The sequence below is a fragment of the Haliotis rubra genome, unplaced genomic scaffold (assembly GCF_003918875.1).
Source record: "Haliotis rubra isolate DU_JTF1 unplaced genomic scaffold, ASM391887v1 Scf225, whole genome shotgun sequence".
NCBI classification, from domain to species: Eukaryota; Metazoa; Mollusca; class Gastropoda; order Lepetellida; family Haliotidae; genus Haliotis; species Haliotis rubra.
The window spans coordinates 999,536-1,017,302 of record NW_025766281.1 but is presented as its reverse complement, the minus strand read 5'-3'; positions in this window follow the sequence as shown (position 1 = coordinate 1,017,302).

The window sequence follows — 17,767 nt, the reverse complement described above, 5'->3', positions numbered from 1 at the left end:
ACATTTATAGTCAAGTGTGCATACGGTGTGGAATCTATATTGGAATTACATTTGCAAATCAGATTCACAGGTACGTGACAAACATATGTATACTGAAAAACATTAGAAACGCACCACATTAAATGCACCAACGATGCTCAGATATCATGGGTACATTTCAGTCTGACGGGGACATTTCGTGTTATATGGGTGGTGCGTTTCTAATGTTGTTCAGTATATATACCACCAGGACTTTGATCCAATGTTAACAAACTTATATTTGCTAAGAAAATGGTAACCAGACAAATATGACGCCAGTGACATCAATAATCTACGGTGGTAGTGTAAATGACAACAAAGACGTCTCAGGTTCGAATCCCACCGAGGGTTTACAAGTGATGTATTCCTTCGTGTCTTTGCTGATGCTGAAGCTTTGGGCGATACAGGAAACTGTCTGACACAAAAATATCACTGATTACTGTCTATCCTACATTTCAATTGTAGTGGAAAGGTCCTCGGTAAAAACGTACCGGAAAAAAGTACTCCGGAAAAAAGTCCTATTGTAATAAAAACCTATGTATTCATCAACTTTGATATCAAACATGTTAGAAAAACATTGATAACTCACACATATGGGTTATCAAATAGATAAACTGATCTTTTATCTTTTTAATGACATTGCCAATGCCAAGTCAATAAAGACTATGAAAAACTAAAAAATACTTTATATTCTTTTGTCAAAAATTCCTTTTTTCAAAATAGGATTTTTTCCGGAAGACTTTTATTCCGGTACTCTTTTCCGCGGACTTTTTTCCGGACACCTACATTTCGACCTGGAACAGGTGGAGCTTCAGAAACACCATCCTAAACATGTTTAGACCCAAACCAAATAAAAATAATGGGACAAGGAACGCAAAGGGTAGCATGTAGGATCTGAAAACAATTTTACAGAATATAAAAAAATATATCATATATTTTTCTATTAAGGGGCAGAATTAGGCGTTCACCTTACTCTGCTTTTATACACATTGCTTTTTATTGCCGAAATATACCATAGATGAAATATGGCATAATGAAACATTTAAATATGTATTTCACATGTGGGAATTTGTATTCAGCCACGGGTATGTTCAAGTATAGACACGTGTATATTGCAGTTCCAACACATAAGATTTTGTTTAGCTGTTATTAAACACAGTTGTTGTTGATGATGATAATAATGATGATGATAATGATGATGATTTGAAGATTTAATGTGCGCTTTATACACAGTTGTAATTTCATATCCTAATACATGTATGCTGATTAAACACCGGAACAAACTGGACAAACTATACCAAAATCAAAGTTGCAGGCTCTTCGTGTTTTTATCCGGTTTTAGCGATTTTATAGTTACCGTTTTTACTGTTTCTGTAACGAGGAATTATGTTTATGTTGCTATTTCTACGATTAATGTGGACTATTCAGCGTTTTTACAGTGGGAAAGTTTTCTTTGGTAGGCCTGTATACGTTATAGTTAGATGCTCCCCTCATGATTAATTAGCAGGAATCTTCTGGACGGCCCTGAGTCAGATGGCAATGTGTTTATACTAGGACGAGGAGGACCATATCTGCCGAGAGGGGACCGTGGCCACCTGTAGCGAGTTGCAGTGAAAGGAAAATATCATAAGCCCGTGGTTATGTGAATTGTCAACCAATAAGATCGTATCTTCACAAACTGACGAGGGAGATCCGCTGTCTCCCCCAAACACGTGGCGGTTACGCGTTAATACCCTCTCAGTGCCAGAAGATGACATACCGTGCTCCGTGACACTTTCCGTTCATGGCCATCACTTGACAGCGCTCATCTGGAAAAGATTAACAATTAGTTCAGTTGTCACTGTTTATTATCTGAGTGAAATACATCACCCTACAAAATCAACAATTAGAATGGTTACAATATATTTCTTCACCACCCGCCATTCAATGTTTCTCATGTAATGTCAATGCTAGACTAACGTTTAGTCTCTGAATATATATATGATAGTAACAAATTGAAAAGTAGCCCCAGTGAGATGGGAGATTCAGACCTTGAGGAAATCTAGACTTGCTTCATTCGGGACTGTAGCATTGCAAGGAGGTTGGCAGTAGGTAAAATAATGTGGTTCAGGGACTGCGAGACAGACTATGTCAATGCCTGTTCGTACGGTACTCAGAGCCGCCGAGGCCAATAGGTTTACAATGAAATCAGGGAAAGAAGTGGCCCAGAAAGGTCGTGTTATACAATACGGAAGAAGTTGCCACCCATATACTCGTCTTATACAATACCTCGTGGTAGGTCAGAATCAAGTGCAATTTTATTAATGTATTCAAAACATACGATATAAGATATATTGCATAGCACTAAATGGAGGAACAGTGTCGATATTGTATTAACTACAAATATGCTCATTAGTAGGTACAAAACAGGTGTTCGGAAAAAGTCCTCGGACAAAAGTACCAGTAAAAAAGTACTAAATTTGCCTAGGAAAAAAAGTCCTCCGGAAAAGGTCCTACTTTTACTTTTTTATAACAAATGTTAAGAAAAATCTTTTAAAACTTTATTCACATACAACAATGTAAATTGACAAAAATACATTTGCAGGACTTTTTTTAATTTTGTAAACTTGACACAAAACTTACATTTGCAGGACTGATTTTTAAGTTTTTAATACTTTATTCACATAGGCACTTTCACATACAACAATGTAAATTGATAAAAAAATTGCACCTGCACTGATACATTGGCAGGTTTTAATACTTTATTCACATAGGCACTTTCACATACAACAATGTAAATTGATAAAAAATTGCACCTGCACTGATACATTGGCAGGATTTTTAATTTTTTAATACTTTATTCACATAGGCACTTTCACATACAACAATGTAGATTGATAAAAAATTGCATCTGCACTGATACATTGGCAGGACTTTTAATTTTTTAATACTTTATTCACATAGGCACTTTCACATACAACAATGTAAATTGATAAAAAATTGCATCTGCACTGATACATTGGCAGGACTTTTTAATTTTTAATACTTTATTCACATAGGCACTTTCACATACAACAATGTAAATTGATAAAAAATTGCATCTGCACTGATACATTGGCAGGATTTTAAATTTTTAATACTTTATTCACATAGGCACTTTCACATACAACAATGTAAATTGATAAAAAATTGCATCTGCACTGATACATTGGCAGGATTTTTAATTTTTTAATACTTTATTCACATAGGCACTTTCACATACAACAATGTAAATTGATAAAAAATTGCATCTGCACTGATACATTGCAGGACTTTTTAATTTTTAATACTTTATTCACATAGGCACTTTCACATTGCACTGTAAATTGACAATTTGTAAGACTTTGCTGACATTCACTGAGTTTTATGCAGTCTAATATTGGTGGCCACACCATGGAGAAACTCTGGGATTGATTTCCTCCCTGAAAGAATGTCAGTGCACAGTCTCTGCAGACGTTTCTGCATCTTGATGAAGACAGTTTTTGTTTAAAGAACTTGGTGTTCCATCCCTAACATGCATTGTTGGTTCTCGGATCACCTGCTAGAATCACATTTTATTTGACAAACAGTACTCCACATGCCAGTTTGTTAAAACAATCTTGTTGTGAACACTAATTATTCTTTGATTCAAGCAGCTAAAATAACATTTTGACAAACAGAACTCAGTATTTAATCCATGTCTTTTATACACAATCACTTTATGTTTTCTCTGCAATAACTTTGATGTCAACATCCATTCAATCTGTTTTCACAATAATAGGACTTTTTTCCGAGGACTTTTTTTCCTAAACAAAACACACAGATACACGCCACATATAAATGAAGTGCATTATAACAGTTTCATTTTGAAAAGTATACTCATGCCAATAAAGGATGTCACCCCACCCCACCCCAACACCCACCCACCCCCACCCCCTCACACACACACACACCTCACACACCCAGCCCACACACCCTCTCCAATTAAAAAAATTGAAGGGAGTGACAACCATTATTGGCATGGAACGTGGAAACAATATGGGGCGAGAGGAAACAAGAGTAATGTTGCACTTTAAAAAATATGTTCAAAATAGCAGATGTGATGACCCCTAGTGTACTGACATATACTAAGAAAATAATATAATCAAATAAAATACATCACAATGAAACAGCTCTTTACATCGAACGTGACCGATTCTAGTCAAACTCTAAGACAGAAATGTATTCAATTCTTGCCTTGTATTTCCCTTTAAACTACTTCTAAATATTGCATATATCTACCATTGCGGAGTGCAATAGTGCAGTGGTAAGGCGTCTGCCCATCCCTCTGAAGGCCCGGGTTCGATCCCCGGTGGAGGCACCTAGGTTCGGGTCCCGAGGTGGGCACATTTGCGTATAGTCTGTCTCACAGTCCCTGAACCACATTATTTTCCCTACAGACTAGCCTTCTCTGTAGTGCTAAAGCCCTAAACGAAGCAAGTCTAGATTCCCCAGGTTCTGAATCTCTGGTCTCCCTAGGGCTCCTTTTCAATTTAAATTGGCTTGTTTGTTACTATCAAAATTATATATATTCAGAGACTAAGCCTTAGTCTAATTTGCGTAGTATCCTTGGACAAGATACTTAGATCCACATTGTCTCAGTTCACCCAGCTGTAAAATGGGTACCCGTGAGGATGTGCTGGCTAATTGAGTGTTTAGTTCATTGCGCCTAACAGGCAGCATGGCTGTATGATCCCTAAGGAGTTGAAAAAGTATCGGAAAGTACGATAGTGTCCTATGACCGGGGATAGTAATGTACGTAGCGCCGTGAGCAGGCAATGTGCCTGGATATGAGCGCCATATAAGCGGACTTTTACTGTCACTATTTACTATTACATACCATTGACAAATATTAAACAGTTTTGTGCCAGTTCCCCGCGGCATTTCCCATATTCTCAGCACAGAAACAGCCGGTGTTGTAATATTACAACACATAAAACAATTTACTTTACTGTAAACCTAATATTGTTGAGGACGGGTAGAATGTTGCATTGATTTGTTATAAATACTTGACAAATGCAGGGCGCTTATCCCGGTATAACCGATCTTTCCTGCCTTCTGTTGTTAAGGCATGGAATGCACTTGATATCAATATCAGAAATGTAGATTCCCTATCTAGGTTTAAACAATTGATTTCCACAGACATTCAGATTTCTTCAAATTTTACATACATTGCTAGTTATGGCCAGCTACAATACCAAGTGATCCTATCCAGAATTAGGCTAGGTTTTAGTGATTTAAAAGCACACTTATTTGACAGATTCCTGATTGATGATCCCACTTGTTCATGTGGCCATAACAGAGAAGATGCTATCCATTTTTTTCTGCCATGTCCCTGCTATGCCCAGTTTAGACTTGACAAATACTTTGTCCTTCACCACCTCAGCATATATACTATACTTCACGGCAATGACGATTCATCTCCTTTAGACAATGAAAACCTTATAAAATCGGTTCAGAATTACATAACTGAAACTAACCGCTTTACGGAATTCAAGTAAGAACCTATAAATATAAAATGCACTTGGTATCTTGTTCTTTATTTTCTTTTCTTTATTTTTATTTTGTTTTCATTCATTCATTAATGTCCTAATGTCTGCTCCATAGAATTATGTCAAGATATAACGAACTATATGCGGAGAAGCATTGACATAGGCCATATGGCCTGTTTGCTAATCCTATTTCCATTTTGTTATGTCGTGTATTCTGAAAAATGTAAACATTAATGGAAATAAAATACTGTTTAAATCACTTGACGATTGTTCCCAACATTTATGTTATTCATCCAACGCTGATCAATTCCCTACTGTCTTCCAATGTAATGGTGATGAAATAACGAAGCATACGTAATGGATAACAACTTCTTGTTTATGAAATTGTAATGAAAGTCCTTGATATGTACATTTGACACAATAGGACATTACCTAACGATCTTCTGCATTTTTTAAATTTGTTCTATTCACCGCGTTTTAATGACCAGCAAACATTTGCTGCTAATTTGAGACAATGGCCTACCTTCTTATGAACTATATAAGGGCAGAATATTTTATGTGATCTAAAGTTGGGTTGGTCGGGAGGTTTACAATAAAAGTATATGTAAATGAAAAAAAACTTAGATTTGTTACCAATATTGGTCCTGATACAAAATATAAGACATTTACACAATTTCGACAATCGAGCAGTCAGCCCATGATTAGCCAGTTACTCAAACCTGGAAATGTGACAGAAACTGTTTTAAGAACATATTTCGTTTCTCCCATGTCACAGGATATACTTTACAATTTAAATTTAGTTGCAAGTTTCTCTCAAAATTATATAATTTCAAAGGCTATAGATACATATCAGCCATGGCTGTTTAAGGGCGTTGGGGCGTTTCTGTAGCTTCAATCAACCGCAATGTCACGTGATGGCAAACTGATGCACTTGGCCAATGGGCTGCTGCGATTCATGTTCGGGGCCACAACATCTGCCTCATTATACCGGATGAAGGATGGCAAAACTAGACGCTGGCAGCTTCATCCAGCAGATCAGTTTTAGCTTAGACTTTCAGTGAGAACCACACGCGCAGTTTGAGTTGATCCGTAAGCTATTGTCTGGAGATGGAATACGAGTAAGTAAATTCTACTTTCGATTTCTGAACAGGCGTTTTATAAAGGATGCACTTTTTCATGTAACTATTTATCTGATCATAGTAAACGACTTAGTATCTGATCATAGTAAATGGATCACGATATGGCTGAAATATTACCGATGTGACGTTAAATATTAACTCACTCATAGTAAATGGCTTAGTAAGACTGTTTGTGTATTAATTTCCATAAACGCTACAACTTGCTTACGTTACTTACCATTGTGTCATTTTCTAACGTTAGCAACAATTATGACGAACATTGGTGAAGTTAGACCCTATCTCTTTCTCTTTATTTATTTCCGGCGCTGAAAGGCCACAGGCCTGTAGTACAATTCATTTAGAAAACAATATTTACACGCACATGTAATATACATGAAGAAGAGAAAATAATCAAGGGTTACATTGTGTTCTGAGATATATTCTGTTCTAAACAACATAGTAAGCAAACATGGACAAGTTTTAGAGTATTGTATGGTTTTTGTTATTTAACAATGCTGAGAATTTATAAAGGTTTAGATGGACAAAATATTGTTTCTGAATATACTACTTTCTCAGGGAGTTATAAACGTGGCAAATTAAAAGAAAACGATACTCATCTTCTATTTGGTTGAGATCACCTGTTCTGCATTGCTGATGATACGAATAGAAACATTCAAATCAAAAATGGAAATATAGCTTCAGGTTCAAATATACCCAGGAGTTCATACACAACGAAAGTGCTGTGCTTATCAAAGCCACTGGATACAGCTTCAAGAACAATAGAAATAGAAGCACGACAATCAGAATTGTGAGTAAGCATTATGTCAATGCCAATTTGGCGATGCCAACAAAGGTTTCTGAATTCTATTGTATCAAGAAAGCAATTGACTCGTTGAATGCGGTGGAGGTTCATCTCTTGCGCAAAGATTCCGTTTCTGTGTCAATGCAATTTCTGCGGTTAAAACTTGCACTACCGTGTCCGATAAACCACTCATTCTACCGAATGGCAAGAATAAACATCTGAAGCCAAAATATGATTCCCTATTTATATCTGTATCATCGCAGACATGGGATTGAAAAATGCTGCGCAAAACAAAAAGGTATGGTAATGTACCAAATCTCTATAGCGCAAAGGTGTGCTTAAAACAGTTAACGGAAGGAAGTAGTTGTGGTTTAAATATATTTTTATTCCTAGAGAATCTGGTTTGGTAAACAAGCAGAACTCTGCTTATATCAATACCTCACCAGTACATATATCATTTAAACAAAATACACAAGAACTGGATACAAAAACCGACAAATTAAATCATATATGTGCGTTGTAGGTGCTTATAAACATTGAGCTTGCAGCTACACTTCATTAATTGATTGCATATAATTGTTAGTATAATTTGTCAAATCGTTTAGACTTAAAGATGTATTGATGCAGGGACTCTATTATGTTCTTATTGACGTTGTTGTTTGCCGGAGGTATTCCGTATAACACAGTTTGGAGATTGTGGCCATTTACATAGAAGTAGGTATTATTTCTAATAGCAGTGTATAACTTACATGTAAAAAGATAATGAACAGTATCTTCATTGTGGTATCCACAAGCGCATCCAGGGTTGTTAGAAATGTGTCTATTTACTTTATCCGCATTCAAATCACTACAGCCGAGTCGACAGTGTACAGTGTACGACAGAATCGATTGCCATAATTTAGATCTAGATAACTATTTGATTCATCATTTTTAAGCAGAGATTTGAATTCACCGATTGAGTTAGCGAATACTATATTATCAGGTAATGAATTCAAAACTTTAATTGTGTCAGGTAGGAACGACTTTTCATATATTTTAGTCCTACGATTTATTGTTTGTAACTTAAATTTATTACGGAGATTATATTGACTGTTTTCAGAGACAAAGTTAGGGACAAGGTCACAGAGGTAGTCAGGTGCGAGATCGTTATTCATCTTGTAAACATTTATTAGTTTAATGTCGCGCCTTCTTTCTTTTAATGGTTTAGACTTTGTTTCGATATATAACCTATGGTGACTAGTGCCACGAACTGCGCCGCATGTTGTACGAAGTGCCTCTAGATGTAACCGTTCAAGAATAAGAGACTGATCATTTGTACAATTATCCCAGATATGACAACAATAGTTAAATATCGGCATCACAAACGATTTGTACATGGTTTCTAGCGTTTTTCTGGAGAGGCGATATTTAAAACTTCGAAGACAATTTATCATGGGGCTAACATTCTTAACAATATCTTCAATATGACTTTTCCATCCACAATCACTCTGTAGAGTTATACCTAGGTGTTTATGACTTTCCACTTCTCGTATCAGGGTTTGGTTCATGTTCAAGGTCGGAATCGTGTCGTTTTTATGTTTACGAGAAAAATTGATTGTTTCGGGGTTTTTTTCATCAATTTCGTTAAGATGTCTTTGAACACACTCTTTATCCATAGATATAAAATCGTACATGAGTCTTTTAATAACAACATCAGTTTTGGAAATTTATCTTGTACCGTTACGAAAATTGGACTATGATCGCTGCATATAGGATCGAGTACGCCTGAGCTAAGCACGCTATTTTCATGGGTAACAAAAATCAAATCAATTAAAGTGCTAGAGCTATTCGTAATTCGTGTTGGTGCATTTATGACCTGGTTTATCCCATACAAACGTTTTCGCGTTTCAATTTTAATGTTACTTTCATTTTGAATATCTATATTAAAGTCACCGGCAATTACAGTGAACATGTTTAAATCAATCGCCACATCAACTGATTGAACAATCAAATCCCAGTATTGTTCACTTTTGTCCGCTCGGTAAAACGTACCAATGAGATAATTTCTAGCTTTGCATTTAATTTTTACCCATAACGCTTCAAGACCCCCATACTTTCTACACATAAATATTCTTTGACATAAATGGCCACGCCGCCGCCTCGTGTTAAACGGTCTTTTCTAAATGGAATGTGAAAACCTGGAATTAGTATATATTTGCTATTAATATTATCATTGAGCCAGGTATCACATCAACATCAAAGTCTAAAAATTCTGCATGAATGATGTCAATTTTATCTTTGAGACTTCTGACATTGAGATGTATTATCTTTAGGTTTCTATCATTATTTGGTCCCGGGTTTGGGTGAATATCTCCGCAACAAAGTAAAAGGATGGTGATAAATATGGAAATAGACGGTTGATACAAGCATCTAAAGTTAAAATAAAATATATAGACCTGAAGATTATATGCATTTCTTGCATGAAGTGTAACTGCAAAGCATCCCACTGCCTGCCTGTACTGCGTTATGTCAACAGACATGTTACATATGTATCTACAAAAGATTTAGAAAAGCCGACAGTGGGATCACATCGTGAAACCAAAAGGTCATCAAGCACACGTGCATGCGAAATATGATAATTGTGAAAATGTTTTGTTGAAAATTGGTCACAGTTTTCAAAGATTTTTACAAAATAAACACACAAAAAAACGAAAAAACAAAAAAATGATAATACTCATTGAGTTTTTAATAGTAGTAGTAACACAATCATCATGTTATCATTGAGATTATTGTAATTTAAATATTATACTCCGTTTTGTAAAGAGTGAGATATTTCTTCTATGCAATTTTTTCCTTGGTACATATGGATAATCATGTTTAAAGTAATAACGCACGCAAATTGCTATCAGTTACAAAACCGCTGGAATATATTTTCTGGTCAGAGCATGATAAGGGCTCTTTCGTCTACGGGATATATAGAATGTTAAACAAGATAAAACCTTTTCAAGGCACCATGAAAGGTATCAGTCAGGAGCTAGGAGAATTAGGAAAATAGGAGCTAGTTTTTTAAAAGCGAATGTCACTTATTGAATGACGAAAAGATTATTTTATAGAGATGTGATTGAATATAAATAATTTGACTAGTATTGTTGAATACAGTACATATGAGTCAAATAACTGTTAATCCAACATAGAACAATGTATGAATAATGCTTCAATAAGTTTTATATATATGCGGAATCTTATAAAGTAATACAATACTGAAACACAGAATCCTGAAACATGAGATTTTAGACTGGAAAGAACAGTCAGTGAGTGAGTTAAGTTTTACACCGCACTCAGCAATATTCCAGCTATATGGCGGCGGTCTGTACATAATCGAGTCTGGACCAGACAATCCAGTGATCAACAGCATGAGCATCGATCTGCGCAATTGGGAACCAATGACATGTGTGAACCAAGTCAGCAAGCCTGACCACCCGATCCCGTTAGTCGCCTCTTACGACAAGCATGGGTTACTAACCCGGACCTTCAGGGGTGAAAAGAAATGAAACACAACTGAAATGGGAACGCATAATAATAAGCATAATCACTTTGTATTGCAGGTTCATTGTGGGGGCTGCAAGTCTTGGAATCACAGTGAATGCCCTTAATTGCAGTCAGTCAGGATACTATGATGATAAAGTCCCTCCAAACAGCCTCTCACCATGATATGACAAAGAAGACCCTCCAAGCAGCATTCAATTGAGAAGATATGCCAACCAGTCAGTCAGGATAACATGACAATGAAGACCCTCCAAGCAGCCCTCAATACAGAACAGATGCCAGTCAGTCAGGATAACATGACAATGAAGACCCTCCAGCAGGCCTCAATTGAGAAGATATGCCAACTAGTCAGTCAGGATAACATGACAAACAAGACCCTCCAAGCAGCCCTAAATACAGAACAGATGCCAGTCAGTCAGGATAACATGACAATGAAGACCCTCCAGCAGGCCTCAATTGAGAAGATATGCCAACTAGTCAGTCAGGATAACATGACAAACAAGACCCTCCAAGCAGCCCTAAATACAGAATAGATGCCAGTCAGTCAGGATAACATGACAACGAAGACCCTCCAAGCAGCCCTCAATACAGAAGATATGCCAACTAGTCAGGATAACATGACAACCAAGACCCTCCAAGCAGCCCTAAATACAGAACAGATGCAAGTCAGTCAGGATAACATGAAAACCAAGACCCTCCAAGCAGCCCTCAATACAGAACAGATGCCAGTCAGTCAGGATAACATGACAACCAAGACCCTCCAAGCAGCCCTCAATACAGAACAGATGCCAGTCAGTCAGGATAACATGACAACTAAGACCCTCCAAGCAGCCCTCAATACAGAACAGATGCCAGTCAGTCAGGATAACATGACAACCAAGACCCTCCAAGCAGCCCTCAATACAGAACAGATGCCAGTCAGTCAGGATAACATGACAATCAAGACCCTCCAAGCAGCCCTCAATACAGAACAGATGCCAGTCAGTCAGGATAACATGAAAACCAAGACCCTCCCAGCAGCCCTAAATACAGAACAGATGCCAGTCAGTCAGGATAACATGACAACTAAGCCACTCCAAGCAGCCCTAAATACAGAATAGATGCAAATCAGTCAGGATAATATGAAAACTAAGACCCTCCAAGCAGACAATACAGAACAGATGCCAGTCAGTCAGGATAACATGACAACCAAGACCCTTCAAGCAGCCCTCAATACAGAACAGATGCCAGTCAGTCAGGATAACATGACAACCAAGACCCTCAAAGCAGCACTCAATACAGAACAGATGCCAGTCAGTCAGGATAACATGAAAACCAAGACCCTCCAAGCAGCCCTCAATACAGAACAGATGCCAGTCAGTCAGGATAACATGACAACTAAGCACCTCCAAGCAGCCCTCAATACAGAATAGATGCAAATCAGTCAGGATAATATGAAAACCAAGACCCTCCAAGCAGCCCTCAATACAGAACAGATGCCAGTCAGTCAGGATAACATGACAACCAAGACCCTCCAAGCAGCCCTCAATACAGAACAGATGCCAGTCAGTCAGGATAACATGACAACCAAGACCCTCCAAGCAGCCCTCAATACAGAACAGATGCCAGTCAGTCAGGATAACATGACAAAGAAGACCCTCCAAGCAGCCCTGAATACAGAACAGATTCCAGTCAGTCAGATAACATGACAACTAAGACCCTCCAAGCAGCCCTCAATACAGAACAGATGCCAGTCAGTCAGGATAACATGACAACGAAGACCCTCCAAGCAGCCCTCAATACAGAACAGATGCCAGTCAGTCAGGATAACATGACAACCAAGACCCTTCAAGCAGCCCTCAATACAGAACAGATGCCAGTCAGTCAGGATAACATGACAAGAAGACCTCCAAGCAGCCCTCAATACAGAACAGATGCAACTCAGTCAGGATAACATGACAATGAAGACCCTCCAAGCAGCCTTGAATACAGAACAGATGCCAGTCAGTCAGGATAACATGACAATGAAGACCCTCCAAGCAGCCCTCAATACAGAACAGATGCCAGTCAGTCAGGATAACATGAAAACCAAGACCCTCCAAGCAGCCCTCAATACAGAACAGATGCCAACTCAGTCAGGATAACATGACAAAGAAGACCCTCCAAGCAGCCCTCAATACAGAACAGATGCCAGTCAGTCAGGATAACATGACAACCAAGACCCTCCAAGCAGCCCTCAATACAGAACAGATGCCAGTCAGTCAGGAAAACATGACAATGAAGACCATCCAAGCAGCCCTCAATACAGAACAGATGCCAGTCAGTCAGGATAACATGACAACTGAAGACCCTCCAAGCAGCCCTCAATACAGAACAGATGCCAGTCAGTCAGGATAACATGACAATGAAGACCCTCCAAGCAGCCCTCAATACAGAACAGATGCCAGTCAGTCAGGATAACATGACAACCAAGACCCTCCAAGCAGCCCTCAATACAGAACAGATGCCAGTCAGTCAGGATAACATGACAACCAAGACCCTCCAAGCAGCCCTCAATACAGAACAGATGCAACTCAGTCAGGATAACATGACAACCAAGACCCTCCAAGCAGCCCTTGAATACAGAACAGATGCCAGTCAGTCAGGATAACATGACAACTAAGCCACTCCAAGCAGCCCTCAATACAGAATAGATGCAAATCAGTCAGGATAACATGAAACCAAGACCCTCCAAGCAGCCCTCAATACAGAACAGATGCCAGTCAGTCAGGATAACATGACAAAGAAGACCCTCCAAGCAGCCCTCAATACAGAACAGATGCCAGTCAGTCAGGATAACATGACAACCAAGACCCTCCAAGCAGCCCTCAATACAGAACAGATGCCAGTCAGTCAGGATAACATGACAAAGAAGACCCTCCAAGCAGCCCTGAATACAGAACAGATGCCAGTCAGTCAGGATAACATGACAACTAAGACCCTCCAAGCAACCCTCAATACAGAACAGATGCCAGTCAGTCAGGATAACATGACAAAGAAGACCTCCAAGCAGCCCCCTTAATACAGAACAGATGCCAATCAGTCAGGATAACATGACAACCAAGACCTCCAAGCAGCCTCAATACAGAACAGATGCCAGTCAGTCAGGATAACATGACAAAGAAGACCCTCCAAGCAGCCCCTCAATACAGAACAGATGCCAGTCAGTCAGGATAACATGACAATGAAGACCCTCCAAGCAGCCCTCAATACAGAACAGATGCCAGTCAGTCAGGATAACATGACAAAGAAGACCCTCCAAGCAGCCCTCAATACAGAACAGATGCAACTCAGTCAGGATAACATGACAATGAAGACCCTCCAAGCAGCCCTCAATACAGAACAGATGCCAAGTCAGTCAGGATAACATGACAATGAAGACCCTCCAAGCAGCCCTCAATACAGAACAGATGCCAGTCAGTCAGGATAACATGACAAAGAAGACCCTCCAAGCAGCCCTCAATACAGAACAGATGCCAGTCAGTCAGGATAACATGACAAAGAAGACCCTCCAAGCAGCCCTCAATACAGAACAGATGCCAGCTCAGTCAGGATAACATGACAATGAAGACCCTCCAAGCAGCCCTCAATACAGAACAGATGCCAGTCAGTCAGGATAACATGACAAACAAGACCCTCCAAGCAGCCCTCAATACAGAACAGATGCCAGTCAGTCAGGATAACATGACAAAGAAGACCTCCAAGCAGCCCTCAATACAGAACAGATGCCAGTCAGTCAGGATAACATGACAATGAAGACCCTCAAAGCAGCCCTCAATACAGAACAGATGCCAGTCAGTCAGGATAACATGACAAAGAAGACCCTCCAAGCAGCCCTCAATACAGAACAGATGCCAAGTCAGTCAGGATAACATGACAAAGAAGACCTCCAAGCAGCCCTCAATACAGAACAGATGCCAGTCAGTCAGGATAACATGACAAAGAAGACCCTTCAAGCAGCCCTCAATACAGAACAGATGCCAGTCAGTCAGGATAACATGACAATGAAGACCCTCCAAGCAGCCCTCAATACAGAACAGATGCCAGTCAGTCAGGATAACATGACAAAGAAGACCCTCAAGCAGCCCTCAATACAGAACAGATGCCAGTCAGTCAGGATAACATGACAACCAAGACCCTCCAAGCAGCCCTCAATACATAGAAGAGATGCCAGTCAGTCAGGATAACATGACAACCAAGACCCTCCAAGCAGCCCTCAATACAGAACAGATGCCAACCAGTCAGGATAACATGACAAAGAAGACCTTCCAAGCAGCCCTCAATACAGAACAGATGCCAGTCAGTCAGGATAACATGACAATGAAGACCTCCAAGCAGCCCTCAATACAGAACAGATGCCAGTCAGTCAGGATAACATGACAAAGAAGACCCTCCAAGCAGCCCTCAATACAGAACAGATGCCAGTCAGTCAGGATAACATGACAACCAAGACCCTCCAAGCAGCCCTCAATACAGAACAGATGCCAGTCAGTCAGGATAACATGACAACCAAGACCCTCCAAGCAGCCCTCAATACAGAACAGATGCCACTCAGTCAGGATAACATGACAACCAAGACCCTCCAAGCAGCCCTCAATACAGAACAGATGCCAGTCAGTCAGGATAACATGACAATGAAGACCCTCCAAGCAGCCCTTAATACAGAACAGATGCCAGTCAGTCAGGATAACATGACAATGAAGACCCTCCAAGCAGCCCTCAATACAGAATAGATGCCAGTCAGTCAGGATAACATGACAAAGAAGACCCTCCAAGCAGCCCTCAATACAGAACAGATGCCAGTCAGTCAGGATAACATGACAACCAAGACCCTCCAAGCAGCCCTCAATACAGAACAGATGCCAACCAGTCAGGATAACATGACAAAGAAGACCCTCCAAGCAGCCCTCAATACAGAACAGATGCCAGTCAGTCAGGATAACATGACAATGAAGACCCTCAAAGCAGCCCTCAATACAGAACAGATGCCAGTCAGTCAGGATAACATGACAAAGAAGACCCTCCAAGCAACCCTCAATACAGAACAGATGCCAGTCAGTCAGGATAACATGACAAAGAAGACCTTCCAAGCAGCCCTCAATACAGAACAGATGCCAGTCAGTCAGGATAACATGACAATGAAGACCCTCCAAGCAGCCCTCAATACAGAACAGATGCCAGTCAGTCAGGATAACATGACAATGAAGACCCTCCAAGCAGCCCTCAATACAGAACATATGCCAACCAGTCAGTCAGGATAACATGACAATGAAGACCCTCCAAGCAGCCCTCAATACAGAACAGATGCCAGTCAGTCAGGATAACATGACAACCAAGACCCTCCAAGCAGCCCCTCAATACAGAACAGATGCCAGTCAGTCAGGATAACATGACAAAGAAGACCCTCCAAGCAGCCCTCAATACAGAACAGATGCCAACCAGTCAGGATAACATGACAAAGAGTACCTTCCAAGCAGCCCTCAATACAGAACAGATGCCAGTCAGTCAGGATAACATGACAATGAAGACCCTCCAAGCAGCCCTCAATACAGAACAGATGCCAGTCAGTCAGGATAACATGACAACCAAGACCCTCCAAGCAGCCCTCAATACAGAACAGATGCCAGTCAGTCAGGATAACATGACAACCAAGACCCTCCAAGCAGCCCTCAATACAGAACAGATGCAAGTCAGTCAGGATAACATGACAATGAAGACCCTCCAAGCAGCCCTCAATACAGAACAGATGCCAGTCAGTCAGGATAACATGACAACCAAGACCCTCCAAGCAGCCCTCAATACAGAACAGATGCCAGTCAGTCAGGATAACATGACAACCAAGACCCTCCAAGCAGCCCTCAATACAGAACAGATGCCAGTCAGTCAGGATAACATGACAAAGAAGACACTCCAAGCAGCCCTCAATACAGAACAGATGCAAATCAGTCAGGATAACATGACAACTAAGACCCTCCAAGCAGCCCACAATACAGAACAGATGCCAGTCAGTCAGGATAACATGACAACCAAGACCCTTCAAGCAGCCCTCAATACAGAACAGATGCCAGTCAGTCAGGATAACATGACAACTAAGACCCTCCAAGCAGCCCTCAATACAGAATAGATGCAAGTCAGTCAGGATAACATGACAACTAAGACCCTCCAAGCAGCCCTCAATACAGAACAGATGCCAGTCAGTCAGGATAACATGACAACCAAGACCCTCCAAGCAGCCCTCAATACAGAACAGATGCCAGTCAGTCAGGATAACATGACAAAGAAGACCCTCCAAGCAGCCCTCAATGCAGAACAGATGCCAGTCAGTCAGGATAACATGACAATGAAGACCCTCCAAGCAGCCCTCAATACAGAACAGATGCCAGTCAGTCAGGATAACATGACAAAGAAGACCCTCCAAGCAGCCCTCAATACAGAATAGATGCAAATCAGTCAGGATAACATGACAACCAAGACCCTCCAAGCAGCCCTCAATACAGAACAGATGCCAGTCAGTCAGGATAACATGACAAAGAAGACCCTCCAAGCAGCCCTCAATACAGAACAGATGCCAGTCAGTCAGGATAACATGACAACCAAGACCCTCCAAGCAGCCCTCAATACAGAACAGATGCCAGTCAGTCAGGATAACATGACAAAGAAGACCTCCAAGCAGCCCTCAATACAGAACAGATGCCAATCAGTCAGGATAACATGACAAAGACTAACCCAAGCAACCCTCAATACAGAACAGATGCCAG